This window comes from Triticum urartu, chromosome 7A (assembly GCF_056163025.1).
Source record: "Triticum urartu cultivar PI428250 chromosome 7A, HENAU_Tu73, whole genome shotgun sequence".
In the NCBI taxonomy this organism is placed as follows: domain Eukaryota; kingdom Viridiplantae; phylum Streptophyta; class Magnoliopsida; order Poales; family Poaceae; genus Triticum; species Triticum urartu.
In genome coordinates this window covers 62,895,447-62,905,528 of record NC_141879.1, presented here as the reverse complement: position 1 = coordinate 62,905,528, position 10,082 = coordinate 62,895,447, and the positions used below count along the sequence as shown (strand labels likewise).

The 10,082-nt window shown below is 45.5% G+C and overlaps 1 pseudogene; it reads right to left on the bottom strand.

Annotated features, from left to right (window-relative positions):
• Positions 1-5,479: 5,479 nt before the first annotated feature.
• LOC147957809 (uncharacterized) lies at positions 5,480-7,749 on the bottom strand (annotated as a pseudogene).
• Between the last annotated feature and the right edge of the window lie 2,333 nt (positions 7,750-10,082).

The following is a 10,082-nucleotide window of genomic DNA, read 5'->3' as shown; positions in this document are numbered from 1 at the left end:
TTTGAATCCAGCACCTACTCTCATAGACTGTATTGTACTGTATGTAAAGAAGTCTATGCTTTTTTTTGACTTAAAAGACGATTTCAGAGTTAACATATAAAATGATATTTTAGTTCTGGACATAATTTTCATAGAGCGAATACATCTTTGTTTCCTTACAGGGTTTGTAAGTCTATACAGATCATGTATCAATTTTACATAAGCCCGTAATAAAAAATAACACTTTTTTGTGTGTGTTACACATGGGGAAAGTATCAGGTGCTCCAAAGCTTGGTGTACTCCCGATGCTCCAAATTCAAAAAAAAATTCTTAAATGTTTCAAAAAAATCAGAAAAAATTATGAATGTTCATAAGGAATGTGACTACAACTCCTAAAAATTTCAGATCCAAACTCGAAATGCACATCGAGAAACAAAAAGGTGAAATACAGATGTGAATAGTATCAATGTTGTTTTTGTCTTTTTGTTACACTATTCATGCTGGATTTCACATTTTTTTCTCAATGTGCGTTTCGAGTTTGGACCTGTAATTTCTAGGGGTTGTTGTCACATTTCTTGTGAACATTCACATATTTTGTCAGATTTATTTGAAACATTTAAGAATGTTTTTTGAATTTGGAGCAACGGAAGCACCCTAAGCTTGGGAGCACCTGATACTTTTCCGTTACACATGTCATTCGCAGGGGCTATCAGGGTTAAACATGGAGAAGAAAAAGTGATAAACCTTTGCAAACAAGTGGTGCCTATTTCGTGCAGTAGCCTTCTCTTTTAGTCCCACTTAGCGTTTTTGTTTTTGTCCACTAGCCTATTTTCAGGCCCATTAGAAACAACCTGTTTACTAGGCTTGTATTAAAAAAAACTTGTTCAGTACTCATAGCAGGCCAAGTAAAGACAAGGGGTGTGGTAGTGGGCGCGCGAGTTCTTTTTCTTGGGCTGGAGATGCACGCAACAACAAAAAAACAAACAAACAAACGATCAAGAGGACATGGCGGGGGTTATTTGTTTGACGATGTGTGCAGATGTCACACTTAGATGTGAAATAGTTATGTCACATCTAGATGAGTCCTAGACACACCCGTTAACGGATTGACAACTCAAAATGTATGGTATGCCGAAGAAGACACATTTTCTATTTTGTTTTGAGTTCAGGGATTCCACGCTATTAAGACCGGATTACTGCGGAAATGCAAAAGGAGTTGCTCAGGTCACATCTTACTTAACCCCTTCATAGAAAAGTCCAATGCCAAAAGCCCTCCCAAAATCCTAAGTTCTATCGTGCCTAAAACTTCCCTTTTTCAGCTACCTGGACTGTGCAGGCACTTTATCCCTGGACTGTCCGGGTGCATTGGTTTTGTCAATAGAAGCTCAAAAAGGTTGACCGGAGATTGACTGAACTGTTGATGAGTCCAAATTATATGATATTTTTGGTCTTTATTTTGTGCCTACATAATAGACTTTGTGGGATTTTACTACGTTCGCTCATGTCCTTTTATCAGTTTTCCTCAGGATGCGTGTTTGGAAGAAAAGGATGTACTAAGGAAAAACTCCAGAAATGCTGATAAAATCACGTCAATAAATGCGATATATTATTGACATAAAAGAATGAAGTGCCTGGGAAGGTTGGAGGCGCGCGACGGTTACAAAGTGCAAGACGACGACTGGTACGAGCGCTTGCACTCGTACTCGTGGTCGTACCAGCTGTCAGCGCCTCCTGTTGGTCGGCTATTTCCACCCTGTGGAATCATATCGGAGATCAGACACGCACAGACTCCAGAAACTTGTCCAGAACACATAAGCCTAACCTCCGGAAGGCATCCAGAGGAGGAATCAATGCCAGGACTCCGCCGCTGCAACACCGCATCAAGAGGGCATCTTCTTCTTCACTAGCATCTCATATCCATCCATTTGTAATACAATAGTTGGTGTGGATCCAATCTTGTATTACTTTTGTGCCATCACCTTGTTCATCATGATTTGTTCCATGATGTTTGTACCCTCGATTTGCCGGCTGTTTACCTAGTTCTCCGGGGATATGAAGAAGCCTTAGTATGAATAAGAATGATTGGTATTAGGATTTGACATCCTCTTTACATGTTTATGTTAACAGTCTTCTTGATTTTGGTGAAGTCGACCATCCAACATATGCCAATTCAGATAGAGGGTTATTGCCGCTGTCATGACGGCTGGTTGTGGAGGTAGGTTAGTGTAAGGCATATCTCCCATCGTGCCTGATCGTTGCAGAAGGGGTTAAACGGAGACCGCTTTTAGCCGTGTCCTTGGGGAAACCCTTAATTGTCATTCAGTACCGGAGTAGCGATGAATGGTAGTGGCGTCGGTGATACAGGGTTGCCGCGTGTATGCATGTATTTGTACTTGCCTCCACACTACTAGGAAAACGGCTATAGATGAAATGGTCACTAATGGCGCACCACATGTGTGTGGTGCGCCATTAGAATATAGCAATGGCGCACCACATAAAGGTACGCCATTAGTAATATATTACTAATGGCGCACCTGGTGTGCGGTGCGCCATCAGAAGTTTTGAAAAAAAAATAAAAACAAAATATGTTACTAATGGCGCACCGTGGGTGTGGTGCGCCATTACTTGTTGACATAGTAATGGCGCACCACATCCATGGTGCGCCATTAGAAGTTTTAAAAATAAAGTAAAAAAATAAAAAAAAAATTGTTAGTAATGGCGCACCAGTGGACAGTGCGCCATTACTCGCCATTACTATGTTTTTTCTAAAAAAAATTCAAAACAAATTTCATTTTTTTATTTTTTTTCAAAACTAGTAATGGCGCACTGTGGGTGTGGTGCGCCATTACTAGTTTAACTACTAATGGCGCACCACCCCACGGTGCGCATTTACTAGTTTGCCCGGCTTCCACCCAATGCACCCCCCGACCACCTTTTCAGTTTAAAAAAAATGATAAAAATGTCAAAAAAATAAAAGAAAATAAGTTTGCCATGTGATATGTGGTCTAGATGTTGGGAAAATTTACAAATATAAATTTCGACTTTATTTGCAAAATCTCTCTAGAAATTTGTAAAATGGGCATAACTTTTGCATACGAACTCGGATTAAAAAGTTTTATATATGAAAAATCATCTACTCGAAAAGTTACATCCGAATTTAACGGGGGGAACCACGTTAAACATTTTCAAAATCCCAAAAAACCTAACACAAAAAAGTTACGGGGCTTTCAAGTTCTGGAGGCAAAAAAATTCAAAAAAAAGGTTTTGAATTTTTTTTATTTTTTTTCAAAAAATGATACGTAATATGACCGGGAAGTTTGAAATATTTTTCAAAATTTCATCATAGTCATGAACATGAACAAAGTCCTAGACATCAACAAGGTATAATAGGATTGATATGCTAGATATATCAACAAGTGCCTCTGAAGTGAGCTGTTGCTGGGGTTGGATAGAACTCTGAAGTTAAGCGTGCTTGGGCTGGAGTAGTGTGAGGATGGGTGACCTTTTGGGAAGTTTGACCACGGAGTGCGGTTTGACTTGAGATTAAGCATATTGACCCGAAATTAAGACATAATGACTTGAGATTAAGAAAAAACAAAAAAAAATTGAAATTTTTTGAAAAAAAATTAAAAAAATATTCTGAATTTTTTTTTTTGAAAAAAATTTGTTACTAATGGCGCACTTCTATGTGGTGCGCCATTAGTATACCAGATACTAATGGCGCACCGTGGGCCATAAGTATACCAGATACTAATGGCGCACCGTGGGCCATAAGTATACCAGATACTAATGGCGCACCGTGGGCCATACTAATGGCGCACCAGCGGTGCGCCATTAGAATACCAGATTCTAATGGCGCACCAGTAGTGCGCCATTAGTAGCGAAAATAGGTGCGCCACTAGCAGCCCTTTTTCTAGTAGTGCCACCTACAAATAGAAACATATAAAGTGGATTAGGAATCCGACATAGCATTATGCTTAGGCATCGGTCGTTTAGACACATACTAGTGGGGAATCCGGACTCCTGGGAACGCTTTAGTCCTATCAATCATAAACAATATCAACGATGTGGCCTACAAGCTACAATGGCCACCCCACGCCATAGTCCACCCAGTTTTCCACGTCTCCCAGTTGCGGCAAGCGCTCCTTTCAGGTACCATGGTCTCCACTATTCCCTGTCGACAAAGACTTTCTAGGTCAAAATCCTGCAATCCCAATGGCGCAAGGATGGCTCCATTATCGAGCAAGTGAAGGCACGCTGGTCTAATGATGCTGAATATGGGGGCAAGCCTCGATGCAAGAAGAGGGGGATGTTAGTATCCCTGGCATGCCTGACCCACTAGGCAGAGGCACACGTGCAATCAGGACAACGCCTACGTACTTATTCATTAGCCAGAACCATGACGGCTGACCACAACGCACACGCTGGACAGCAGCAGAGTCACTGGCCCTAACTGCACCCATTGAAGCCTAGCCAGAACCTCGCGTACTTATTCTCCAACACAAGGCTGCATCATCATCCAGAGGATGAAAAGCGATGACGGGGGGTGGCTACCAACCCTAATTCCCCTTTGCCCGTTCTTCCAATTCATGTATTCAAAATTGTAATCGAGACCCTGCGAATCCGAGCTAGGAGAGTGTAGATCGAGTCCACAGTATCACTTGTCTAACATTGAGATAGACTTGGGGAAGAAGACGAGAGAGACCGAGGAACATAATATTCATTTCACATTCAGTGTTGATTACAGACAACTAGTTGAGCTTATATAATTTCTCAGATGGCCCATGGGACATAACGGTCGACACACACTTTCGGCCTGTGAAGAAGTGGCGCGAGACCGGATGACATCATGGGATGGAGGGGCGGCAAATCCACGGCTTGCCCCTTCCATCATACGAAGCCAGCAGGAAGCAGCTGGGAGAAGGGCCTGCCAGTCTCTTACTGCAAAACACTCAACCTGAAACAACACATGACGCATCCCATGTTCTCTTGCTTCTTATTCCTGCGGCTGCGTCTACAAGGCATGTGTTTGATAATCCAGCACTGAAAATCTTCCATCCAAAATAATAGACCAGCGAAATTAACAAGAAATTCACGTGTGGACACAGTTACATTACCCAAGATATAGGTTCAGTGATGCATGCAGAGATGCAAGAAAATTCACTTGTGGATGCAGACCATAAGAGCAGCAACACACATCTAAATCAACCAGTATGAACCCTGATCAGGACACTTGATCAAACTAACATGACTTCTTGTTAGCCTTACACATAAACAACACCTCAGCATCTTTAACATACCACTGGACAAAATAAATCGCTAAACAGTCGCTCCACAACTAAGTAAATGGTGTGATCTTTTACTCTCATCCTTGTTTTTCCCTTATAATTTCCCGGCTCTGCCGGTTCCTCTTCTTAATGAATGAAAAGTAGTGCTGCTACATTTCGTCAAAAAAGTAAACAACTAAGTAAATGGTTGGGTTGGTTGCATCAGATCAGAATCAGATACCGTAGGTCCTCAGGTCATCCACTTTGGCCACGAGGCAGGACCAAGCTACGCTGAACACAACCGTGTAGAAGGGAAGCTTGCATATGGCAGTACTGGTGGAGGATCTGTTGGGTATCAACTCTGTAACAGACTCTGCGTACATACGTCCACTCATTCTATAGGCCTCTATAGAAAGCTTGAGCCAGCCATCTTTTTCCATGTAGACAACATTTCTGATAACGGGGATGACACCGTCAGCCGGATCCACATGGAGTGTCCCATCCCGAGCATCAAGCTGTACAAAGTGTCTATGCTGGCAGTACCAGAAACGACATGGATTCCTGACTTTGGGGCCATATGCCCTCGATTACTTCAGCACAGATGATGGTGGCCTCGGCCGCTTCGGTGATCAGGGAGGGGGTGACCTGTAGGGAGCACAACTCACCGAAATAGCTGGTGCGCATGATGTCGTGGTTGCCTATGCCTGCATCGGCGAGTTTGTCACTGGGGTCACATTCGCATACCAACACTTTGGAGATGAAATCATTGTCTTCATGCTCTAGTTCTGCCCTTCACTTTGAGTTGGATCTCAATGTCGACTGGACCGGTGAAGACAATCGCATGAGACGGGCCGGTCAGCGCCAAAAATGGATCCTGCAAGCATCGGTAGCACTACTCATTAACAAATAAATCAACTACAATAAAGAAATAAGAACACAACATAATATAGCCAACCCCACATAAATGAAAATAATACTTGACCACACCGAGTTAATTGCAAAAAACCACCACATTTGGGGCATCGATTGCAGAAAACCACATAGTCCCTAATTTTGTGAAAAAATCATCGTGTTTTCAGTAAATTTTTTGCAAATTGCACTGATCAGGTGATTTGTCCCATTTAACCACTTTCTGGCAAGTGGGGCCAGATTCTAACAGCAAAATTTTTACACACACCGCCCTTGATCTAAAACAGAAATGCAATCAACCCCCCACCCCCCGGGTAGAGGCGCGCTGGGCGTTGGGTTCCTGGCCTCCGCCGTGCTGCTTGGCCGGGGACGCCGGAGCAACACGCTGGGCGGAGGGCTTGCGCGTCGGGCTGCCGGCTGCGCATGGTTGGATCTTGCCGTCAGGCCAGGGGGACAGTCGGGAAGAGGAGCAGCTATGCCTCGGCCATATGCAGGGGACGCCCAGGCCACTCGACGCCCAGGAGCGTGGTGCCATCCGCCGGCAGCAGCGAAAGTTCAACTGCTGCTCGCGACCTTGAAGATCGGCGGTGCTCTGGCCCTGCATTGGCCGCGCCTCGGCCATCTGCAGGGGACACCCAGGCCGCTCGATGCCCAGGAGCGCGGTGTCAGCCGTGGCCCTGCTGTCCAAAGCTAGCAGCGAGAGCTCGATTGCTGGTTGTGGCCTTGAAGGCCGGCGGCGCCTTGCCCTGCCGTGGCCGCGCCTCCAACCCTCGACCACGGACAAGGCCGCCGTGATTCTCTGGGCCGCCGCCGACGAGTCCGTTGTGCTGCACTAGGCCGCCGCACAGCGGGACGTCGAGGACGACGCCGCCATGCCCGCGGTCAGCAGCAACTCCACCGCGGGGACTAGAGACCCGGACGCACTGCTCAACTTCTTCGAACTCCGGTGAGGACAAGCTCCTGCACATCGTGACCCTTCTGCTCCGGCAAGGTGAGGCGTGACGTAGATATGAGGAGGGATGCCGCCCCGCCCACGAGGCAAGGCCAGGGAGGAGGGAGGCCATCCCGCCGGAGGCCGCCTCGCCATGGTGAGCCACGACCTCAGAGGAGGAAGGCGACGGGGGTGGGAGGGGGGCTGATTGCGTTTTTCATTTTTTTTGAATAAGGGTGTCTTTGTGAAAACCAGGGAGGTGTATGTAATTTTTTTACCAGATCATCTCCTTACAATCCGGCCCCACTTGTCAGGAAGTGACTAAATCACCTGATCAGTGTAATTTGCAAAAAGTTTAATAAAAACGCGAAGATTTTTGCACAAAATTAGGGACTAGGTGGTGTTGTGCAATCGATGCCTGAAATGTGGTGCTTTTTTGCAATTACACCACACATGTTGAGTGAGTTGGCAGGCGTCCCTCCTGAGTCTAAAGATAATGTTAAGATTATGATCCATGGAGTCCCGGGTGGCGACCAGGCCCAGGCCGTAGACCTCGAGTTGCCACTCAAGATAACCACCATTGATCTCCATGACTCTGATGGAGAAGATCTGCAGGCAGGTCACGCCTGCATGTGGTGGGGTGCGTTTGCATGTGAAAAGCATGGCTCTCACAGACGCTGCAGCAAAAGTCACAAAAATCAGCCCAGAAATCAAACATTGACTAAAGAATTCAGGTTCAGTACATACTACAAGATGCAGTCTAGCTACAATGAAACTAATCTACCAATCTCCTTTTTCTCGATTGGGAAGGGAAGAGCAAGAATTAGATGGGTAGTAAGTAGATTACAGTAGAATTCAAAGGAGCCACACTTGTCACCCCAAGTTTTTTCCCAGTCGCGACGGTACGAAACCAGGTCCTTCTCCTCCACCAAAACACCCGTGGTTGATTTTCCTTTGGCACAAATCCTCCCTGCTAGTTGGCATGATAATGAATCAACAAGTTCTTGTACTGTTTGTGCTGATGGTGGCTGGGCAGTATCTCCGGCATGTTCATCACACCTGAAAGGGAACAAGCTCCAAGAGTAAGATAAGATATTTTAGCTTTAGAACTACTGCTCAGTGCTCTCCGAACACAAATTCCACCAAATCAGTGACAAGTTGACTGCTCTCTGTACACATTATTCCACCAAATCAGTGACAAGTTCAGTACCGAGTTGCTCGACAATCTTTATCTTTACCTAATAATAAAGCAAATTGAGTTTCTTTCGTCCGTCACGACATTTTTTAGAGAAGTCCCTGTCTTTTCTTGAAATCAACCCGCCGTCCGGATTTAAGTCACACCCGAACCGTTATCTTACATTTTTCGAAAAAAAACCTGATGTTTTAGGTAATTCATCCATATCTTTTAAACCGTAACTCTGATTTGAACATGTTATATATGAAATTTGATTAGAAAAATATGTATATTATGAATATGAGATTATTTTTACCTGTTAAGTATTTCTAAATATTATTTTGAAATATATTTGAGTCGAACCAAATGATTTTCTAAATTATCTATATCTTTTAAACCGTAACTTCGATTTTAACATATTATAAATGAAATTTTATTGGAAAATGTGTGTAATCTAAATATGATGTTAATTTTGCCTGTTAAATATTTTAAAAATATAGTTATGGAAGCAAACTTATAATTCAGTTTTTTCATACCGGCGGCAATCGGGATTGCAAATAAACACCCCACTATAACCATATACGAAAAAGAAAACATTGATAACTACACATGCATGCCTCTGAAAAATGTCGGAGGGGAAAACAACAGATTTCTCATCGCGAGAGTGAGAGAAAGCGAGAGAGAGAGAGATGCCTTATGATTAACCATATTTAACACACGTTTTTTGTTGTTTTGTGTGAACACTGAGGCCATCACCGGCGAGGGTGAGAACGAGGATAAGCGGCAACACAAATATGAGGCCTCGCAAAAATAAAGGAGATGCAACGCACGGGCTCTTTTGATTTCTTAAGTGATGGTTGTTGAGTTAGGAGCGTGTGTTATTTTTCTCTCCCGTTGCAACGCACGGGCTCTTTTGCTAGTTAGTCTAATAGGAAAACCCTAAGACAACTAGTCTAAGACTAATGTCGGTGGTGACCACAGTGGTTGGGAAGGATGAAAAGGTAAACGGGAGAGAGAGAGAGAGGAGGCGGGGCCGTTACTTGCTTGCCGCGGCGTCATTGTCGGTGGCATGCACGACGGCCGGGCTGCTCCTCGCGGCGGCGATGCCGCATCCCGCCTCCGACAGCTTGAATAGCGATGGTGTAGATGCTCAGCAACTCTGCCGGGTTCAGCCTCCTGTCGTACTTCTCAGGTATCTCTGGCTTGAACGTGCGAATGGACGGCCAATGGACTTAACGCAGCTCTTGTATAAAGGCAGGCAGCCGACCTCGAAAGGTAGGCACCCGCCAACACCGAGCGCAGGCTCGTCGACATTGAGGCCGCCGCACCCGTCGGTCTAGCGGAGGTCGTCGTGGCGTCGATCTATGACGACGTGCGTGTCTCACCACCGCCTATCCTCTGGGGCTCGACGTTGGCCTGGACGTGCTCTAGGGTCAGAAGAGGCCATCGAGACGTCATCGAGGTCTTGATTTAGCTGCGCCCGCGTGGGCTGCCGTGGTGGGGACTGCACCATGGGGACGCCCCCCTCTGTTCGGCCAGTAGTACAGGCAGTTGCTGTCGGTTGGGGATGTCGTGGCGGGCCAGCTCGTCATGAGCCCTCAGTTTCGGTGAAACCGACTAGGCTCTGGATGGTGGCACGCCATTCATCTATCTACTCAGCCGCTGACGGAAACCTCAGCAGCAACTGAGCTCACGCCATAGCCTCTGTGGCCGTGCTTGGCATAGATGTTGATGACGTCGACCGCACCATCGCCTGGCTCCTAATGGTGCCAGCTGTGGCAACGGTAGTGGTGCCGCGTCCACGCAGTTGTGGGACGACCAC